This window comes from Sus scrofa, chromosome 7 (genome assembly GCF_000003025.6).
Source record: "Sus scrofa isolate TJ Tabasco breed Duroc chromosome 7, Sscrofa11.1, whole genome shotgun sequence".
NCBI lineage: Eukaryota > Metazoa > Chordata > Mammalia > Artiodactyla > Suidae > Sus > Sus scrofa.
In genome coordinates, this window is record NC_010449.5 from 27,761,515 (window position 1) to 27,785,759 (window position 24,245).

The 24,245-nt window shown below is 36.0% G+C and overlaps 1 protein-coding gene across 6 annotated transcripts in view; it reads right to left on the minus strand.

Annotated features, from left to right (window-relative positions):
• The window catches only part of KHDRBS2 (KH RNA binding domain containing, signal transduction associated 2), a 546,959-nt gene that overhangs the window by 412,901 nt on the left and 109,813 nt on the right, over positions 1-24,245 (minus strand). The gene's annotated exons all lie outside the window — the stretch shown is intronic.

Here is a 24,245-nt window from a genome sequence, read left to right on the forward strand (position 1 = left end):
TCTATGTGTATAAATTCCTGTTGACTTTGTTAACTCAAGCTTCCTCTTATAGGGATATCAGTCAGATTGGATTAGGGTCCACCCTAGGCACCTTGTTTTATATTAATCACTCTCTTTAAGGAACCCTTCTCCAAATACATACACAGTCCCCAGCTTACAGTAGTTCAACTTATGACTTTGACTTTACCATGATGTGAACGTGATATGCATTAAGTAGAAACAATACTTCAGACTTTCAAATTTGACGACCATTCTGTTCTTGACTTTCAGTACAGTGTTCTATAAATTACATGAGGTATTCATGTTACTATAGAACAGGCTTTATGTTAGATGATTTTCGTCCAACTATAGGCTAATATAAGTGTTCCTTCCGTATTTTAAGGCAGCCTGGGCTAAACTATGATGTTCAGTGAGTTAGATGTATTCAATGCATCTTCAACTTAAAAAGTTTTCATTACATGAGTTGGTTTATTGGGATGTAACCCTATTTAGTCAAAGAATTATCTAGAGTCACATTTGAGATAATGAGGGTTAGGTCCTCAACATATAAATTTGGGGGAAGACACAATTCAGCCCAGCACAGCAGATATTATTTCCTTTGAATAAAGATCTTTCTACTTACCATGTGGTATCTACAGTGCAGTGTTCTCTCCCTTTTCCCTTCCTACTGAGCCAGAATAATAATTCAGGTAGTTAGTGCAGGAACATGGGCTTTGAAATATTCCCAGATTAATGTCCATGGTTTAAGATTTGTAAAAACTAATCAAGACAAACAGGCCTTGCTTGTTGGAAGATTAACTATTGAAAGTACATTTGTTTTACATCAAGCTGGGCATTAACCCCTGACCTATACATTTGACTGTTAGCAAAAGAATGTAAAGAGTGGCAACTCTACGTCTAGCAGAAAGAAGAGCAAAAGGACCATAAAACTTATGGAGCATAGCCTACCTCTAAGTTCCTTTTGGACAAGGCCTGATATAGGTAAACTGGGCAAGGCCAATGGGAAAAAGAATTGATACCTGGACCCCGACGTTGGTACTCCTATCTTTAAGAAATAAAAACCTCCAAACAACAATAGAAAGGGGAACCCTTCAGGCCCCTCCCAGGGTCTGTGCTGGGAGCGATTTGCTTTCCTGTAATAAAGGCTTTTGCTTGCTTGCTGCCTGTGTGTCTGAGAAGTTCATCCTTCGGCTCCGTGAATAAGAACCCGGATCCTGGCAATATCTTTCTAGTAACACTACTTTATCCTTTCCCTCTCCAGTCTCTCACATCTGGGATCTTCTTCCCACTGTCCTCTTTTTGGTTTGGGAGAGTCAATTTTGCATTATTTCTTCCATCTTATTCAGAAATTCATCTTCCCTTCAATTTCCATATGTTTAAGTCAACAAAGAATCCACAAATGGGGTTTGGTAGTAATTATGTAGATGAAATAATGAAACCACTGCCTGCTTTTTCTGGGTCTCTGCCACATCTCTGTTCTCAAAGATTCCCTATGCATACATCTCCCCCTGAAAATCATCATTTAACTTCTCCTTCATTTGACCCACAAGGCAAAACCGTGTGGCTACTACTCTCAGAGTATCATTGATTATTATGAATTAATACTTCTCAGAAACAGAAAAAAAAGTCTCTAAAGTTTTTCAACTTTCTTCACTCCCTCCCCAACCTGTTATGTCATCCAAAGTTGGGCCTTGGATGACCAGTGTCCCAAAAACACCTAAGCAAAAGAAAACTTTCAAAAAATTACTGGTTGCTGCCTCTTTTCCCAGCTATCCTTTATTTCATTAAGTCTTGCGTTTAAAGAACTGTGTTACAGACGGATTTTAAAAGAGGCAAAAAATAAATAAATAAATTGTTTAAAATTTTCCTTACATGCTTTTCAACTTGGAAGTATGGCTTATACCTATGTTTCTACAGATTTGATTCTAATTTCTGTAAAATACATTGTCAACTACCATACTTTCACTTTACTGCCAAGGTCTCTAATCCAGTCTAATAAATTATTTTTCTTAAAAAAAATAAAAATAAAAGGGGCACACACACTAAACTCCATTTATGTGTCAACATGTGTAAAGTGACCCCCGCCCCAAAAAGGCTGTCTCCTAAATCATCAATACGCCTTTCACAAGTATATCCGTACCAATTACTGTTAATTAAGTGCAGGAGTAAGCAGAGCACTGTGCCCCCGTAGCAGAGAAGCATGATTCATCTCCTCTGCACCAGCTCCTACTCAAAGGTTAAGAAAAAGTAACATGACTACCTATTTGTGACAATACTAATTTTTTTTCAAATGTCGACAAATTCACATGCACATACAAATTTTTTTTTTTTTTTTTTTGGTATAATGATGTAAGCATAGAGTCCTCTGCTGGTAAAAGGGCCCAAACCTTTGACTAGTGAATTTGGGGATGCTCCCACTGTAGGCGGCTATATTTTATGCACAAGTCCACAATTTCAGCAGTGATATTTACACTTGATTACTTAGATCTCTCCCCACGAAAAATGCTTTCAACATAATATCTACAAAAGGACATTCCCATGACTATACACACACTTTTGAGCCTTCAGACTGGTCCCTCTCCAGACAGTTTTGATGTCTCAGTTATTCTTGCTCATGGAACTGCCTGGGCCTACAGGTTTAGAAGTTTGCACGGTGTGGTCTCAACTTCCCTCAGACAATCAATCTAGGGATGCAAAGACCTTGGAAATGACCCAACATGAACTAAGCAAGATTTTTTTTCTACTTCTTCCCAGAAATGCTCTACTAAGCAAAAGATCTTCCTTAAATCTGCCAAAAAATAGCAACGTGTTTTAGTAAGACAGTATTCTCTTATTTTATAAATTATGTTATAAATATGTCTTTTTAAAAGAGAGAGGAAGAGAAAATATCCCATTTCCCATAAGTCACTGGTCAGGTGACACTGCTGACCTTCCTTTGTCAGCCCCATTTAGGGTTTCCTCTTTCTCACTCAGGTTAAGCTGTAGCTGTGACTCTCCCAGGGAACCAGAAAGAAGCTGTTACTCAAAGGTCTTTGACAGTAATCATAGGTCCAAAGAAGGATACATGATAACAAAGAACTCAAGTAACTCTTAGACCCTAGGACCTGCCAGTGTTCCCTGGAGGATGTGGGAAGAGCAGTGGCTGGAGGGGGTAATAACTGTCATCAATCATGAAACCAGTGATCCGTTAAGGAAGGCTGTGTCTGGGTGTGATCGTGCTCAGAGCACCTTTTTTCTTTACACCAAGGATGGTTCTTTACTTCTCCCTATTCCTTGTGTCTGAGGAGGTCCAATACCCAGTGACAAACAAATTCATTTCAGCACCAAAGGCCAGCACTTGAAAGGCTAACACAAGGCCCTGGCCAGTGTTACCACTGTGGAACTGGGGCGAGTAAACAAGGGCAGACCTTCTGCACAGCACAAGGAGAGGACATCAAACGCTCTAAAGAAAGCAAACTGGAATTGTAAATGCCATTCATTCCCGGCAAATGGGTTAAGATACATTTTCTGTTAACGTTTGTAGGACAGTCTGACTTCATGAATTGACTTTGGAAATTAATAAAATGTTAGTTTTTTTTTTTTAAAAAAAAGGAGTTCCCATTGTGGCTCAGTGGGTTAAGAACCTGGCTAGTATCCATGAAGATGTGGGTGATCCCTGGCCTCACTCAGTGGGTTAAAGCATATTTTTTTTTTTGTTATAGACAATATGCAAATAAAACCAACATCCTAGTGTCCTCTATTTAAATACTCTATTTTCTGGCCATAGACTAAACTTCTAGTTCTATTATTTACCAATACATACAACAAGGCTCAGCACTAAGAATAAGGAGGTAAAACAGAGTCTTCAGCTTCAGGAAGCCCGTGGATCTTGCAGACCAGAAACTGTTTATGAATACAGATTAGAGTGCAATGTGCTAGGTATGAGGACATCAGCGACTGCAGTGTCTATTTTAAGAACTAAAACAAAGGGGGAAAGATAAATTATCCAGAATTCTCTCATTGCTCTCAAAGTTGCTTGTACATTACTGACAACAGACAGGCCTCTGGGTGTTCCCCTGTGACCCCGAGAAGCTTCCCCTTAATCACTGTCCTTTTCCTCTCCCCCTCCTCCTTTATGTGTTGGTTCTTAAATGTCTTAAATCCTTCTCAGATCCTCTAAAGAGCCTGTCCTTCCTCTGGAGTCCTGAACAGGAGTCGCCTTTCATGCTTCTGTGAACTGAAGTTCTGCCATCAGCCTCTACATGGATTAAATCATGAGCCACTATAGCTGCAGACCCGCAGCAGCCCCTGAAAGGAGCTCAGGGTACAGATGAGGAGTGAGGCCCTCTGTGTTCTAGGAAAACTGGAAGAACACATCTTTGGATAGTTAAATATTTTCCGAAGATTTTATGTGGCCAATTCTTGCATCTCCTTATATCTAGAAAAACACTAAAATCTTTCACGGTGATGTCTGCTCCTTGTGACGACTAGTAACCTTCATGAGACCAGCAACAAACTTTTGCAAAATGTGTGCATGGCTGCATGCATGTCCCCCTCCCCTTTATCAAATACGCTGGTATTATGTCCCCTGCCTATTTGGAACGGTATTGCACAGTCATCCGTGAATGCAGCCACCTCCGAGGGTGAGAGTGGGTGAGTCCTGCAGGCTGTGAAAACTCAGGACACTGGCCCCCAAGGCTGAGGTGCACATCAAAGGAAAGACTTCAGTGAGCCCAGACCGCTTTTGTTCCTGTTACCTGCCCTTTGTTGCAAAAACTCCAATATATCCCACCTCCCCCCCTTGCCTCCTTAGAGGTGTTTCTCAGAGCTACCTGAGATGCTGTCTCTGGGGCTTAGGTCCTAATTTTGCCCCAAATAAAACTTAACTCTCAATTTTCAGGTTGTGCATTTTTTTTTAAGTCAACACTTCCAAACCCCCTGCAGCTTACCTGTGGTCCATACTGTGTTGGAGTGGTCTACTCATTTGTCTCTTTCCCAAGCAAAAAGCCCTTTCAAGGGAAAGTGAGCACTTAAAAAACAAGAATCACCACTCCACTCGTGTTTGCAGTTCCATCCCCTAGTGCATGGCAGAAGTAATTTGCTCAATGAACATTTATGAAATACATTAACTTATGGAGAATATAACTGATATAATACAAGTAAAACACTTTATAAGAATTCAACAAACAGCAGTTCTTATAACACCAAGTATAATATGGTGCAGCATAAAAGAACTTGAATAAGTCACAGAAAAAAAAAAATTAAAACTAATCCCCATTAAAGCTACACCAAAAACCTGGTGATAAGGGCTACTGCTACAGGCCAGTGTAGTTAGACAAAGCTGAGTTCTCACTTTTTAGATCAAACAGGCACTAGTGCTGATATAAGCCATCGATCTTGAATTCCATTTTTCTCTTTCACATGTAAAGTTATAATGTCTACATCATAAATTGCTTAAAAGAGTGAATGAGATAAGAGATGAGAAGCATTCAGCTCTGTGGTTGGTATGGAGTCCATCCTGAATCACATACCAATTGTTTTCTTTTTTTTCTCCACTCTGCATCCAGGGTAAAACAGATCCACATGGAGCTGGGAGGAGTGTCTGAAACCACTGCCTAGAAAAGGGGAAACGGAACCTTCGATCCAGCTATGCTGGGCTGGCTCCTTTACAGTCACATTCCAGCCTCACCTTAATGGGAAGTGTCCCTTATGAGCAATGGCCCTGATAATATCTGGGCTGCCACCAGGTGGCTGGTGGTAGTCGATACAGGAATCATGCTAAGATTATTCTTTAGAAACTATAGCATACACTGGGAGCTTATTTACCATGGTCTAGAAGGTGTGTTCAGTGTTTAATGTGTATTTTCTCATTTAATTTTAAAAAAGAAAGAAAACACAGGAAGTTGGTACTATTTGTTCCCCATCTTAGAGATGGCCACGGACCACAAGAAAAGGACTGTCCCTTGCCTGCATCCATACAACTAGTACATGCTAGAGTGATATTTGCACTCAGAGCAATCCCATTTCACTACCTGAACAGGTGAACCATAAAGTTGCCCTTTCTTTCTAAGTAATGCTCCACTAGAGTTCGAAATCTGAATTATTTTTAAAAAACATTTGATCCAAATGAACAATTTTCAAAGCACTCAAATAAAAACTGCTAGTTCTTCTCTCTTCACGGACTTGGACATTTTGCTTCAAAGTACAGTATTCTTTCCCATAAGGAGTTTCCTACATCTTCAGGATCTGTGCCTGTGCCACAGAAGCCCTTCTATTCCCAGAACCCAGTTTTTTTTTTTTTAAGAAATATCAAATCAATGCATTAATGATTATTTTTTCTTATGGCATGAACACAATTCATATAGCCTAAAACAATTTTCCTCATGTGGTTGTTTTTAGATGCACAGAATAAGCTACTCCCAAATGTTTTCCACAGTTAACAGAAAAACAAGAGTTCACATAAGTCATTTGCAAGAAGGATGGAAATGGGAGGAAATAACGATGGTTTCTGCATAATCTTTCCATTTGTGTGAAGATTGGAGCACTCTATCCCACTGGTGTGTGTTAGGGGAAAATCCCATCATATTTTCAGAGTAGATAATGGGCTCAAGCTCTTTCTCATACATGTGAAATATGGTTGCAGCAATTTCTCTGTCTAGTTAGACAACACATTGGTTGGCAGCAAAATTTGGAATGTTACTTTAATGCATTTCCTCATGCATTTCCCAAGGTGTAGCTAAAAACAATTCTATGGATACTAAGAAATGGAGAGTTCTTAGTAATGCCATCAATCCAATTATATCTGATAGCTCAGGTACAGAATTCCTGTGTGTAAAAAAAGTTTTAATAATTTCAAACCATCTGTGATTCAAATATGTAAATGGCAAACACCTGAAAAATGTTTCCCAAGTCCCAATAAACTCTGCACTTTAAAAAAATCCTTTACTATAGTTTGGTACCAACAAAAACTTATGTTTTAGTAGCCAATTTTAGAGAGAAATTATGAAGACTACATTCAATCTTATAAAAAAAAAAAAACCTCTTTAACCAGTTCAGTAGACTCAGATTGACCTAAAAAAGCAATATCAAATAATGGGATACATGATCAAATGCCGATAATAAAATCAACTGCATGATTATTATGAAACTGTAAAATCAAAAATCACCTCAAGATTTTGAAATTAGACCCCAAAATATAACCAAAACTTACAAAAGTTTTCATAAATTTCAGCTTTTAAAAATTTGACAAAAATTCAAATAGGTATTGGCCACTTCTGGAATTAAATATTCCTCATTAAAACTTTACCTTAGCTATATATAAATTCCATTTCTGCCTTAACATTAATATTCTATTTAAATTGCAATAAATCAGAGTGTAGAAAAGGGAATATTCCTCTAAGTATTTTGTTAGATTTTACTGCTGAAGTCATAAAATAAAAATATACTATCAGATTTTTTGGCAATGAGAGTTACACTTCCAAATGTTAATTTGTAGTTTTTTATGATACCATGAAATTAATAATTTTTCCATTAGGTTAAATATAATACCTTGTTCTAAAAGAAGAAAATAAAAATGAGATAAGCTAAACCCAACAGGCACTATGACTTATAATTTCATGTTACACAGCCTCTCATATTAATGAAACAAAGTTACTATAGGCACAAGTGATAATGAAAAATTTTGTGAAGCTTACGCATTTGCGGCATACGTCCAGAACCATGCACCAAACAGCCAACTAACTGAAGCACAAACACTTCACTCTCAGTGAGTTAGGTCATGTAATTAAAAATATACTAGCAAATGGAGTCTGGGATTGGCATATGCACACTGGGGTATATGGAATGACTGACCAGTGGGGACCTCCTGTATAGCACAGGGAACTCTACCCAATATTCTGTGATAATCTATGTGGGAAAAGAATCTGAAAGAGAATGGTTGTGTGTACATGTGTAACTGAATCACTATGTTGCATAAAAAAATTGTCGCAACATTGTAAATCAACTATACCTCAACAAAACTTTAAAAAATGAAAAAAATAAACTAGCAGCACCATTAATTTCTACCTCTCAGACGTGTGTCTTCAGATGGGAACACAGGAAGTAAACTAAACATATTGTCAGGAATTTACCTACATGCTTTTCATACAATGTGGATGTAACTATGAGTCAAAGATCTAATATGTAAAAATACAATAATAACAATATAGTTTATATAAGCATTCATTTCATAATTCAATATTACATGCAGAATACTCATTTTTTTCCATTTCTGATGTTTCATAAATTTTAATTACAAATCCCAAACACTTAAACAAAGAGGAGTAGTATACACAAGCAATGCTTTAGAAATGTATTTTAATAAACAGGAATGAAATTTACCTTGTAAATAAACATTGTAGATATTGATGATAACATTCATGCCTAAGCTTTCTCTTTTTCTTCAGTCCTGATTCATTATTAAATGTCTATGTGACTTTGAACAATTTAATTTCATCTGTGCCTAAACTGCCTCCTCTCTATAGTACATATTCCAAAGAATATAATGTGGATTAAATCAGGTAATAATATAAATCACAGTAAATAATGAGGTTTTTTTTTAATCATGAATGGATGTTGGATATTGTCAAATGCTTTTTTCTGTGTTTATTGAGCGGATCATGTGATTTTTGACTTTTCCTTTGTTAATGTGGTTTTTGACATTGATTGATTTGCTTATACTGAACCACCCTTGTGAACTTGGGATGAATCCCACTTGATTGTGGTGTATGGTCTTTTTATGTGTTGTCAGATTTGGTTTGCTCAAATTTTGTTGAGAGTTTTTACATCTATATTCATCAAAATTTTGGCCTATGATTTTCTTTTTTGGTAGTATCTTTGTCTGGTTTTAGTATTAGGGTGATGGTGGCTTTATAGCATGTCTTTTGGAGCATTCCCTCCTCTTCAATCTTTTGGAAGAGTTTGAGAAGGATTGGTATAAATTCTTCTTTTATGTTTGACAGAATTCACCTACGAAGCTCTCTTGTCCTGGGCTTCTGTTTATAGGGAGTTTTTAAATTACATACACTATTTCAATTCTAGTGATTGGAGTGTTCAAATTATGTATTTATTCTTGAATCAGCTTTGGTGGGCCATATGTTTCTAGAAAGTTGTCCACTTCTTCTAGGTTGTTAAAATTTTTGGCATATAATTGCTCATTAGTATTCTCTTATAGTATTTGCATTTCTACAGTATCAGTTGAGATTTCTTTTTCATTTCTTATTTTGTTCATTTGGGTTCTCTCTCTTTCTTCTTGGTGAGCCTGGCCAGATTTGTCAATTTTGTCTACCCTTTCAGAGAACATGCTCTTGATTTCAGTGATTTTTTTTTCTATCGTTTTTTACCCTGTAATTCATGTATTTCCCCTCTGATCTTTGTTAGTTCCTTCCTTCTGTAGAATCAACTGGAAAATAAAGTTTAAATGGCAATAAATACGTATGTGTCAAAGACTACCTTAAATGTCAATGGATTGAATGCTCCAATCAAAAGACCTAGAGTGGCAGACTAGATTAAAAAACAACAACAGAAACAAAAGCCTACAAAATGCTGCCTACCAGAGACCCACCTTAGTACAAAAGACATACATAGATTAAAAGCGAGGAGATGGAAAAAGATTATTTCATGAAAATGGAAATGACAAGAAAGCAGGAGTTGCGATACTCCTATCTGATAAAATAAATTTTGAAACAAAGGACATAAAAAAGATAGATGCTATTTAATGATAAAATGATCAATTCAAGAAGAGGATATTATACTCATCAACACATAAGCACCTAATATAGGAGCACCCAAATGTATTAAACAAATAGACATAAAGGGAGAAATTGATGGGAATATAACAATAGCAGGAGACTAACACCCTGCTCACATCAATGGACAGATCTTCTAGATAGAAAATCAATAAGGCAACAGAGATCCTAAATGATACAAAGAGAACAGTTAGACCTAATTGATATTTTCAAGACATTATACCCCTCAACAACAACAAAAAGTAGAATATACATTCTTTTCAAGTACACATGGAACATTCTTTAGGATTGACCACATACTATGGCACAAAACTAACCTCAACAAATTTAAGAGTATAGAAATTACTTTAAGCATCTTCTCTGACCATAATGGCATGAAAGCAGGAATCAACCACAGAAAAAGAAATGAGAAAAAACTGACTCCATGGAGACTAAAAAACATGTTAGTTAATAAAAAATGGTCAATGAGGAAATCAAAAAAGAAATTAAAAAATACCTTGAAACAAATGACAGTGAAAACCCAATCATGCCAAATCTATGGGACGACACAAAAGCAGTTCTTAGAGGGGAAGTTCAGAGTAATACAGGTCTCCCTCAAAAAAGAAGAAAAATCTCAAATAAACAACCTAACCTACCACCTAAAATAATTCAAACAAAGAAAAAAATAAAACTTTAAGTCAAAAGAGTATAGTTAAATGAAGAAACAGATATTTACTCAGTGGTAAAACCATACAAGTTACACTGTGTGTAGATACCATGTCGAGTGTGTACATATATTCTCATGTCTTTTGAGAAAACTGCAAAGCATGTGATTACACTCATGCAGCTGAAACTTTGATGACAAAAGTGTTCACAGAAATTTCCATGGCCATAGTTGAATAAAAGTGGAACTGTGACTCACACTTGGATCAATCTGAGTCAAAATTCTATTATTTTCCCATTATATTTTACTGTCTCTTCCCAGTACTCTTTGGCAACTCAAGAACTCTACATCTTAGCCTATTCTTACTGGTTTCTTTCCAGAAACAGAGAAACTCTACAGAAGAAGCCACATCTAAAAATTACAAGGATGCAAATACAACCATATCAATTAAGGTTTCTCTATTGAGAAAACTTGACAGTAAGAATAACTGGAGTTCCTGTCATGGCTCAGTAGAAATGAATCTGACTAGGATCCATGAGGATGCAGGTTCAATCCCTGGCCTTGCTCAATGGGTTAAGTATCCAGTGTCGCTGTGAGCTGTGGTGTAGGTCACATACACGGCTTACATCTGGTATTGCTGTGGCTGTGGTGTAGGCTGGTGGTTGCAGCTCCAATTTGACCCCTATCCCGGGAACTTCTATATGCCACGAATGCAACCCTAAAAAGCAGAAAAAACAAAACAAAACAAAAAAAACCTTTATCCTGATCTTACCCTCTGCACCTCTCAAGACTATATCCCAAATAATACCTAGCCTCTTTTTCTTCTCTATATTTTTTAAATAATGGTCTAGTTTTTCCACCCTAAAAAGCAGAAAAAAACAAAACAAAACAAAAAAAAACCTTTATCCTGATCTTACCCTCTGCACCTCTCAAGACTATCTCCCAAATAATACCTAACCTCTTTTTCTTCTCTATATTTTTCAAATAATGGTCTAGTTTTTCTATAGCCTTGCCTCCTTTTCATGTCTCAGCCTCTAAAATGTAAGGAAAATTGTTAAAATCTTACATAGTCTCAAAGCTTCTGGATCCATCCAAGTACGAAGCCATATTAGGACCATTGTTTAAACCCAGTATAGGACTTCCTGAGACCAGTGAAAGTATCTTTTCAATTTTACACTTATGAGTTAAATATCAGGTGACCACCATATAGATCCAATAAATATATCATGAATGACAATGAATTAATATTTAGAATGATGATGTGGAGGACTTGCAGGCTCTTTTATAAAGGGCCATATAATATTCAATGTACTGCACTTACTAAAAATGGATAATCAAATAATAAAACATGATGTTCAGAAATCACTTGAAAGAAATTTTAGTTAACCTTTTAAATTCATTTTAATTACAAAATTTGGTAAAACAAAGTAAGCAATTATCCGGGCATTAGAATTGAGTAAAATTTCACTGTAATTGCTTTCTTCTTGTACTTGGACTCAGCTAAGATGGGAGCAGCCCTGAGGCTTCGATGAGAACAGTGATGCTAGGTCTCCTTCAAAGGATCTGTGACATCACTGCTACAACCAAGATGGGTCTTCCCTGCAAATCCTGTAAGAAGAAGCAAAGGGGAATCCTTGTTCTGGGTCATCCTCCACTAAAACTCTATTTGCTCCAGCAAGAGCATCTTAGAAAAGCAGCTGTGTAACTACTCTACATTCATCAGCAAATATTTACTAGCCACTTGACTGTGTGCCAGGTGACTGGAACACGTGACTGATTTAGAAAGACGAGGACACTTTGAGCTGACATTCTAGTGTGGAAAAACCATAAAAATAACAAATAAGAACATTACAAAGCACATTAGAAGATGATGCACACTATGGGAAAAAGCTAAAGAAGTTGAAGGACTGTGAGTACTTGGGTGAGGAGAGATGAAAGCATGCTTAGTGGCAGACATCAGCTAAGAAGCCAACACAGTGATCCCAGTAACAGAAGATGGCAACCCAGGCCTGAGTAACAGCCGCTGAGGTGATGAGAAACATCTGATTCTCATAGTTGAAGAGCAAATAGCCAGATTTACTTGGCGGTTGCTTGGGATATGTTGGAGAAAGAGAGGCATCAAGGAGGAATCCACAGTTTCTGACCTGACCAAGTAAAAGGAAGATTTGCCAACAACCGAGACAGGTAGATGGCAGGTGAAGGACACATGCCTTCTGAGCTGTTCAGACATCTGTGCGGTGATGGCAAGTAGGAAGCTCCTTAGAGAGAGGTCTCAGCTGGATCGTCAGCCTTTAAAGCCATTCCCGCATAAGCCACACCACAGGTGACCAAGGGGGTCCACAAATGACCAAGGGGGTGTGAGTGCAGACAGAGACAATCCCTGGGGAACTCCAACTAAGAAGTTGCATGGAAGAGTACAAACTAGCAGAGGAGGCTGAGAAATGGAACTAGTTTCATAATAGGAAATAAAAATAAATTATGGTGTCCAGAAACCAAATGAAAACAATACATCAATGACAGTTCAAGCTAGACCATGGTTCCTGTGTTTCAAGTGAGTTCTTAGTGATACAGAGGGCAAAACCAGAACTAACAGCAACTTTTAGGGAAAAAGATTATACTTTGATGAGAAAAAAGTAATTGAACAGTCTACTCATTATTAGACTCAACTGTTTTATATTACAATGAACTTTCTTTTTAATCACTAGATGTATTCATAAAGGCTGATGAGTATCACAGATATTGTAGAAAGGACTCCTAAATTGAGTAGAAGGTTAGATCATGCAACTATGAGATATATTCCAACTAGTCAGTCAATTACTCTACCCCACTTAATACCAGAAGAGAAATACATCTGTTTTTCTATCTGTTAACCTTTGCAATCATAGCAATCTGTGTCCAAAGTGATCTCAAGACCTTTTCATATAAAAGAAAGTGAAACCTAACAATGGTTTAATTCACAGGAAAGAGGCACTACTGCAATTAAACCTGAATTTCAATGTTAACACTATCACTGATGTACTGTGTGGCATTAGGAAAGTTCCCTAAATATTTTTAAACCATGGTGTTCTTGAGGAAATGAAACAGTTCACTGTGCTTTGCTTGTGTTTGATACACAGCCGGTACCCACAAAAACCTTAAGTGTGAGGTCCCAGATTTAAGGACTATTTTATGATGTTTTAAAGTTAATTATTCCTCTTGAGGCTGTTCTCTTGAATACTTGAGGCTATACTCTTCATTTGAGCACTATTTCTATTCATAAATCAGAAAAAAGAGTATAAGTCTTTTATAAAAATAAAATTTTCATCTATTTTTTAAGTTCATACTAGATTTTGATGTGTCATATTTGGGGTCAAATTTTCTACTGTATATTTTAAGATGTCACTTGCACAGTATAATAATAAAACCACACTAAATAATGAGATAAAGACAAGAGACTTTGAAACCAGAGTCATTGGATATGAATCCTGATCAGTCATTTCCTAATAATGTGATTCTGAGCTCCTCTGAGACTCAATTGCTTTAACTATAAAATGGGAAGATAGAATTACTAGGATTTTTGTTAAAATTAAATGTTACAACATTTTAAAACTATAAAGTATTGGATAAACATAAAAACATTCAGGAGTTCCTGCTGTGGTGCAGTGGGTTAAGGATCCAGTGTTGCCGAAGCTGTGGCATAGGTTGCAGCTATGGCTTGGATTCAGTTCTTGGCCTGGGAACTTCCATATGCCAAGGGTGTGGCCATAAAAAATTAATAATCCTTAATTTTTATTATTTGTTCCTCTAGTCTAGGAAAAATATTTTAAGTAGAACCAATTTTTTTTTCTATTTTAAATTTTTTCAGTCAACCTAAACTATTTTAAAAATATTGTTATTACTAGAAAAATAACATGGTAGTATTAACTAATTGAAACAACACAAAAGAACCTGTAATAAAAAAGGGCCCCCTACCATTTATTACCTATTTCTGTCTATAATCTTACATATGTATCTGTATATAAATATAAAAATATTCCTTTTTTAGTCAAGAGGGAAAAAACTATAATCTTTCAAACTGTCACTTAACAGCACTTATCTGTGCAAATATGTAATTCTAAAATAAACTGCTATATATTATTTATCCAACTGCTTCCAAAAATCTGTGCCTTTGTGATTTTCATTGATTTTGCAAAAGTGCTCTCTAGAATGGTTAAATCTCCTGTTCTTAGTGTTCAGGGGATTATTTCTTTCCAGGCTCTAACACCATTGCCATGTAGGTTATAAACAAATGTTTTTGTCAGTCTGCTAGAGAACAGAAGCATTTCAAATTCATCTTAATTTGAATTTTCTGATATGTGAGGTTCAGAGTTTTTTCCATTTGCTTTAAACAAGTACATGTGTGATACTGTTGATATCACTGTCTTCTTGTTCAATTAGAAAAAGCCTTTCTGTCATGCATTTCAAATATTTCTCAAATAGTTACACTGGTTTGGTATTTGGATTGTGACTTAATTTGGGTAATATTTTTGCTTATATAGAAGTTTTACTTTTATGGTATATTTTAATCATTTACTTATGACTTCAAGTTTTTTCAATATTTTCTTAGAAATGCTTTCTCTCAATTAAATATTATGAAATAAATTTCCCACAAGTTACTCTAGTACTATTTTGGGGGCATTTAATCTTAGTCTCAGTTGAGATCCATGGTTGTGTAAAAGATAAGGTAGGGATTTAACTTTATTTTATTTTGCCACAAATGCCTCACTAGTTCTCTCTCCAGCATTTTTAATTGAAGTATAGTTGATTTACAATGTGGTGTTAAGTTCTATTTTACAGTAAAGTGATTCAGTTATATGTGTGTATACATTCTTTATTACATGCTTTTCCATTATGATTTATCACAGGATTTGAAAACACTTCCCTGTGCTATACAGTAGGATCTTGTTTATACAGTAGAATCTTGTTTATCCTATATAAGAGAGTTTACATCTGCTAATTCCAAACTCCCAACCTCCCTCTCTCCCACCTCTCTCCCCCTTAGCAACCGCAAGTCTGTTCTCTATGTCTGTTTTGTAGATATGGTCATTTGTGTTGTATTTTAGATTCTACATACAAGTTTTGTCATATGGTATTTGTTTTACTCTCTCTGACTTCCTTCACTTAGTATGGTAATCTCTAGGTCCATTCATGTTGCCACAAATGGCATTATTTCATTCTTTTCCTGGATGACTAGTTTTTCATTGTATGTATGGAAACACACACACACACACACACACACTCTCTCTCTCTCTCTCTCTCTCTCTCTCTCCTTAATCCACTCATCAATCAATAGACTTTTAGGCTGTTTCCATGTCTTGGAATAGTGCTGCTATAAACATAGAGGTGAATGTATCTTTTTGAATTATAGTTTTATCCAGATATATGCCCAGGAGTGGGAATGCAGGATCATAGAGTAATTATGTTTTTAGTTTTTTGAGGAACTTTCAAAATTTTTTCCATAGTCATTGCCCCAAATTACATTCCCACCAACAGTATAAGGGGGTTCCCTTTTCTCTACACCCTTTCCAGCATTTGCTGTTTATAGACTTTTTAATGATAACCATTCTTACCAGAGTGAATTGGTACCTCATTGTAGTTTTGACTTGCATTTCTCTAATACTTAGTGACACTGAACATCTTTTCATGTGCCTGTTGGCCATCTGCATGTCTTCTTTGGAGAAATGTCTAATTAGGGCTTCTGCCCATTTTTCAATTGTGTTTTTGTTGTTGTTGTTGCAGTATATGAGCTATTTGTATATTTTGAAAATCAAGTTCTTGTCTGTTTCATCATTTCAAATACTTTCTTTCAGTACAAAGCTTGTGTTTTGTTTTTGTTTATTGTTTCCTTTGCTGTATAGAAGCTGGTACATTTGATTAGGTCCCATTTGTTTATTTTTGTTTTCATTTCTATTGCCTTGGAAGATTGACCTAAGAAAACTTTGGTATGATTTATATCAGAGAATGTTTTGCTTATGTTCTCTTCCAGGAGCTTTACAGTATCATGTCTTAGGTTTAAAGCTTAAGGCCATTTCGAGTTTATTTTTGTCTATGGTGTGAGGGTGTATTCTATTTCATTTCTTTGCATGTGACTGTAACTTTCCCACCACCACTTGCTAAATGAGACTGTTTTTTTCCCATTTCATATTCCTGCCTCCTTTCTTAAAGATCAACTGACCACAGTTGTCTGGATCGATTTTCGTTCTCTCTATTCTGTTCCACTGGTCCATATATCTGTTTTTGTACCAGTGCCACAATGTTTGGATCACTATAGCTTTGTAGTATTGTCTGAAATCTGGGAGAGTTATGTCCCCTGTTTTGTTTTTTTTCCTTCATGATTGTTTTGGCAATTCTGGTCATTTTATGGCTCTGTATCAATATTAGGATTATCTATACCAGTTCTGTGAAAAATGCCTTGGATAACTTGATAGGGATCACATCAAATCTGTAGATTGTTCTGAATAATGTGGCTATTTTAATAATATTCATTCTTTTAATCCAAGAGCATGGGATATCTTTCTACTTATTTGAATCATCTTCAGTTCTCTTTATTAATGTCTAATAGATGTTAGCATATAAGTCTTAGGTTTCACCTCCTTGGTCAGGTTTATTTCTATGTACTTATTTTTTTGGATGTGATTTTAAAAGAAATTTTTTTTCTACAGTATATTTCTAATATTTGATTGTTAGTATACAGAAATGCAATCAATTTCTAAAACTTAATCTTGTATCCTGCTACTTATCTGAATTCATTTATCAGTTCTATTAGTTTTTGTGTCCACTTATTAAATAAACAATTTCCTCCCACTGGTTATAAATAATATACTTAATACATGTGTCCATGTTCATTTCATGAAAAATAGAAGATTTATGTTACCCAATGTCTGATTTGAGCCTAAAATTCAGTGGTTTTTTAAAAAAAAATTTTAAGTACTAAACCAGTCTTGCATTCCTGTAATAAAACTACGTCTGGGTGTAATTTATTTTGCTTGTAATGTGCTATTGAAATTCATTTGGTAATATTTTATAACCTTTTTATTGCAATAATATATATACTAAGTAAAATTTACCATTTTAACTATTTTAAATGTGGAGTTCAGTGGAATTAAACACAATGTGTTCATTTCCAGAATTTTTCATTATTCTAAAGAGAAACTCTATAGCAATTAAATAATAACTCCACAATGACCCTGTTCCACAGCCTCTGGTAACTTCAATTCCACTTTTTGTATATATGGGTTTGCTTATTCTAAGTACCATAAGTGGACTCATATAACATTTATCCTTTTATATCTGACTTATTCTCCCTATTAAATGATGTTCCCAATATTCATCCATGTTGTAACATGTACACAAACTTAACTGTTTTTAAAGGTGTATATGCAATATTTTGTGTATGCATTGACCAGCTGAACATACTTAGGTTCCTTCTGTCTTTTAGATATTATGAATAGTGGTGCTATGAATACAGATACACAACATTTGGTAATATGTTTAAAGTTTTTCTATCGATATTCATAATTGAATTGCTGTGTTTTACTTTTATAATATACCTGTGAGATTCATTTTATTTTATTTTATTTATTTTATTTTATTTATTTTATTTTACTTTTGTCTTTGGTCTTTCTAGGGCCTCACTGGTGGCACATGGAAGTTCCCAGGCTAGGGGTCTAACTGGAGCTGTAGCTGCCAGCCTACTCCACAGCCATAGAAACACCAGATCCGAGCAGCATCTATGACCTACACCACAGCTCACAGCAACGCTGGATCCTTAACCCACTGAGCGAGGCCGGGGATTGAACCCCCAACCTCGTGGTTCTAGTCAAATTCATTTCTGCTGCACTCTGATGAGAACTCCAAAATCCACATTTTAAAGGAAACTACTTATAAAATGGTAGAATCTAAATGTGTTACAAAAATTTCTTTTAGCAATTACCAAATTTGAAATAGTAAGTAAAAGCCACTCACAATTTTTCTACATGAACCTAAATTTCTTTCACAGAAGTTGGTTATAGCCAGGTCCTAACTTAGTATTATAATTGTTGCTAAAACTCAGCCTCTGTTCACCAGTGCCAAACAGAAACATGGAATTTTGGGTGAAGGAGAAAAAGATGGCTATTGTTGCTTTGCCAGGCAAAGGAAGCCACAGCAGTAATGTCTTAAAGACTGTGCCCTCCACTGGGAAGAAGAGCAGGGAGTTTTACAGTAAAAAGGAGAAAAACATGTTTTCAGATAGGAATCAGGATTGGGGCAGACATGCATTGTTCTTTCTTGGGGGAATCTTCGTCATCAAAGCTGGCGTCTTTGCTACTATCAAGAGCCCAGCAATCAGGCACTGACTACTAGCCCTGCCCATTGCCTCCTTCTCCCTGGAAACACACTCAGCACCCTGTTAAGGGGATAACAGCCTGCTCACCCTGAATAAAGAGACAGCAAATATCCAAACTCCCACACCAAAAATAAATACTAACCCACCACAAAATACAAAGGGACACTCTTGTATAGAAATAGCACTCCAAGACTACAAGAGTTGTGTTTCTCTAAACTCACAGAAAAGGAAAACATAAGCTAAATGAAGAAGCTCAGGAACCATTCCCAGTTAAAAGAACAGGAGAACTCACCTGGAACAGCAAAAAAATGAAACAGACCTCTGTAGTCTAATAGACATTGAGTTCAAAAATTAGATAGTGAAAATGCTGAAGGACTTAAGGGTGACTATGAAGGAATTAAGAGTGGACAGGAACAGTAGCGCAGATTACTTTAGAAAGGAAGTACAAAATATAAAGAGGAGACAAGAAAAATTTTTAAATTCTTTCACAGAGGTGCAAACTGAGTTAAGGCACTAGAGAGCAGAATGAATAATGCAGAGGAACGAATTAGTGACTTGGGAGATAGAATAATGGAAATCACCCAATCAGGACAGCAGACAGAAAACCAAATGAAAAAACATGAAAGTAATATAGGAGATGTATGGGATAATGTAAAGTGGACCAATTTACACATAGTAGGGATTCCAGAAGGAGAAGAAGAAAAGGGGATTGAAAATATATTTGAAGAAATTATATCTGAAAACTTTCCAAATCTAAATGAAATAGGTATCAAGATACAAGAAGCCCAGAAGGCCCCAAACAAGTTGAACCCAAATAAGCCTACACCAAGACACATTATAATAAAAATGGCAAAAGTTAAAGAGAGGATTCTAAAAGTAGAAAGAGAAAAGCAAAGCGGTAATTATAAGGGAACTCCATAAGGTTATCAGCTGATTTCTCTATAGAAACACTACAGTCCAAAGTTTTAAAAGGGAAACATTTGCAGCCTAGAATATTCTACCCAGCAAGAAAATCATCTGCAACAGAGGGAGAAATAAAGAATTTCTCCAACAAACAAAAAGTCAAAAAGTACAGCAATATTAAACACATTCTAAAAGAAATACTGAAAGGGCTTCTCTAAATAAAAAAGAAGTAAGAAGAAATAGGATGCAGGAAGTCACAATTGGAAAGCAATTACTTAACTAAGCCAGTATGCAGATCTAAAAAGAAAAAACAAACAAACAAACAAAAAAACCCTATTGTAAAAGTGATGATAAACACAAAGAACAGCAAATGGACAACCATGAAGATGTTGAAAAAGGATGTCAAAATCATAAAATGTGGGGAAGGAAGGTAAGAAAACTAGACTCTTTTTTTTAAGAATGTGTTTGAGCCTGTATCACGATCAGGCTAAAGCAAGCAGACATAGGACAGAGTGGCTTTTAGAAAATCACATTGCTTAGAAAAAGAGAGAGGTGTTTCCAAAATTGTAAGTGGTGATACTGGCTTTGAAATGTGGTCACAGCTTCCACAGTTAGTCACCCCGGGTTTCTATTAACCATTCTTAAATGCTCTGATAATTACTTACCAAGTTAGAAAAAATAATACCCATGAAGGGTTTGGATTTGTGTTTTCATCTTTTGAAGGATAAAGAAGAAAATGAGCTTTGCGGAGGACGCATGCCAGGCTGTGGAGTCTGCTCCCAACCAGGCACAGGGGGCCCTTCTCTCTGGGGCCAAGCAGACGAAGACGAAACAGAGAGCAAGTGTGGAGCTTTTGAGCATATTATGGAACTTTAATTTTCTGCATTAATCTACATAAGGAATTGATTTCAAAAGCAACACAGGGGAACACGCCTGCGTTTGATCTTAAAAGGGGCCAAATTTGGGGCCGATTTACACTCCTGGCGATTTATTGCTTTAAAAAGTTGGCAGTAACTTGAGTTGAGAAATAAAAAGTGGGCCTTGGGGCAAATTTAATTGAAGAAAATGTCTGATGTATTTCAGAGGATTCTGAAGGCAACATCAAAAGGACACTGAGAGGCTGAATTTCCCAGGTGGACAAATAGGTCCAGTAGCAACAGGCTGGCCTCCTGCAGGTGGAGGCTGCCCCTTCCTGCCCTCCCTCCCCTCCACACTCCTCCCTGGGCCCAGGCTTGTGGTTTCTTTCCACAAGTCTGGCAGAACAAAATGGAATACAGAGTCCTTATTACATGTGTCTTTGTTTCTTAGGCCTGAAAAGCACCTACTTTTTGAGGACCAAGGAATTATCTTCTTTTTCTATATATGTAGTAGCTTTGCTAAATCATAATGCAATCTTTGAAAACATTTTTAAAAGCAACTAAACACAATACACATATTTCCAACACCATAAACAATTCAATATAAAAAGCCATGACCACATTTACATGGGTACAAAGTTTACAGTTTATAAAGACATGAGTTAGAACCACTGCTTGCCTGGTATAGCGGTAAAATAATTTTGATTATAATATGCATAGGAGTTGGAAATACCAAAATTTGAAAAAAGTCAAAGTACACTGGACTACAGAATACCGTGTCTGTAGATTCAGGGGAAAAAGGACTAATTAAAGGATGGTGAGTTTTCCGTGTCAACCTCTTAGGATTATGGAGGAACATACTGTCACACGCTGCCTCCTTGGAGACCTGACTAGCAAGAAATAACTGTTCTGATTCTAAAACATTTGCAAATGTAAAACCATAGATGTGCAAAGTCTATTTACTAATCTTGTTCCAAAGAAAAACACTGAAAACAAACAAGAAAAGCTGCCTATTAAAATAATTTAGTATTATGGCATATTTTCTCCAAATTAATGATTGACCACAAAGCCCTAAAGGTAGATTAATCATTCTTAATGTGCTTGAACAGCATTCCTATATTTACTATCACTTAAAATCTTAAACTTCTTTCAATTCCTTGAATTACTCAGTTAAGTCGGCAAATTAACTTGAAATTAGAGACTAAATGAAATGGATTCTATCCAAAAAAGGTCAAGTAGTAGAATCAGGATAAGGTCATTTCCTGGAGCATGCCCACAGCTATGCATCATGCCCCACAGTAGAGGATGGTGCCAACACCATGCCAATTACCAATTCCAGCAGCAGCATCCAGGGAGAGATGGTTCAGAGAGAAAAGCAGATCTTCCCCCACACATCCCCAAAGGATAAGTCACTTGTTATTTTAAAAGACTAACCCTTGGAGTTCCCTTGTGGCACAGCAGGTTCAGGCCACAGTGTTGTCTCTGTAGCAGCCCAGGTCACCATGGAGACACGGGTTCTATCCCTGGCCCAGTGCAGTGGGTTCAGGATCTAGCACTGCCAGAGCTGTGGTGTAGGAGGCAGCTTGCCACACTGGTTTGATCTCCTGCCAGAGAACTTCCATATGCTGTGGGTGTGGCCAAAAACAGACAGACAGACTAACCCTTGAGTCCATAAATACCATTGTGTCCTGCACAGAAGTTTCCATGACCAACAACCTACATGTTCCACAGCTCACACACGCATGTCAGACACAGCTTAGGCTTAGTGCTCACAGCCTATATCAACCCCACAAATTATTTTCGTGAGAATGGGGAACAATGAGCAAGAGAGCATCACCACTGCTGAAATAAAATATCATTTTCAAAAGATTGATTTTAATTGTTTTGGTATAAAAACAAATGTAGGTCAACTTGATGAATGATTCTGTTTCTCGGAACTCTTCCTGTAAAAGGCTCTAAGAGTTCTCTTATGCGCAATAATTAGATGCATGAAGTGCTCGTTGCTTTAATACATAAATCAGCATGGTTTGGCATTATATTCATCAATTAAAAATGGTACATTTTTTATGAGCCATAAACTGTTATTTGATAGTATTCCATAAAACTATTAATCATTAGAAGCTACCATTTTTCACACTGTTCCACACTTTATATGAAAAATCCAAAATGTGAGCATTATCAGTCAAGTCAAAAATGTAATAGCTCGCAAAAAAATGAAGAATTTAAAATAACAGTAACCTCTTTAAGTATTCCATCTGTAACCAAGATATATCTTTGTGCAATTATGAATTATGATCTCTCAGTTACCACATCTATAAAATAAAAGTTTTATTTATTCTGTAATTTCCAAGATTGGTCTCAGCTTAAGCAATCTGTGATTCTAAAAATTCAAGAAGGTATAGTAATTTGCGAGTAAGATACGGTCTATTTCGGTGTGAATAAGTGGTGGTGGTGTTCAAAAATCCTCCTGTAAATTATGAAGTTAATTTTCACACAAAAGTTAGGCACCTTAAAATATTCTTGTCTCAGTATTCATCATTACTCACCAAATGTACACTGTTGCAATATTCAGCATAAAATCACTCAGAATCACTTGAAAAGCCATCAGGATTTGAAATCCCTTCCACACCTTTGACAACATAATCCAGTCAGAAACACAGCTGGGTTTTACTGAGAAGCAGACAGAGTCTGCTATTGACTTTCCCACATCCAGAGAACAGACTAGTGTTCTGAGAAACAGTACCAAGTTATGTAATAGTCAAATATGTGATATTTAAGTATATGATTGAAAGAATCTTGTACCCATCTAGACTCTAACAGGTTAATTAATCAAGATCCTTAAAGACATTTTTCTTAATACCCCAACATATTTCTACCGTATTTCATTACTATGTAAAACTTTTCTATGTACATTTCTATGATAGCCCAATTTAATAATCATAAAAACAACTGTCAAGTAACTCTAATAAAACTTAAAAACAAATATCTATTGAATGCACATACCTTGCTATTATTTCTTGTTTGAAATAAACATAAGACCAAAAACTTGCATGCCCACCCAAAAACCTCATCTGCAAGCTGAATTTTATGGTTTGCTGGGCTGTAATAGTTTATCCTGTTTGAAATAATTATAAACACAACCTTCTTAATTACATTTACTAAAATTTATACTAGAAGACAATTGGTAAACCACAGCATTTATTTCTGTAATCTCTATTATTAGGATAATTACATGGTCCATGCTTCAGATGCACTCTTCTGAAAGCTAATTACCAGCTTAAATCCTTGAGTTTCCTTTATTTTGCTTACACAATTTATTTGAAAAATAAAATTATTTCTAATCATTGAAATCTCTGAATATAACCAATGGAACCATGTCATCGAATGCTACAGTTTATAATCATGATTCTGGTGATTAAAATACAATATAATGACAAAATGCCTAGTGAAAAAGTTCTTCCAAGAGCACAATATCATAATCATTTGATAAATGAAACTGGCATGTAGAAGATGAGAGGTTACATTCCAAGGGTCTAGTAAAGACACAATGCCTTCCTGAACATACCAATTCTCTGCTGGTGGGCTAATGCTATATATTTAGTAGCATTAATTCTACTCCCTTTTGTAATAAGAATATTCATTTTAACATGACCTAAAACATTACTGAGTGTGCATATTTGGACACTGAAATTGTTGAACTATTTACACATTAAATACATGATTAAAATGTCTAG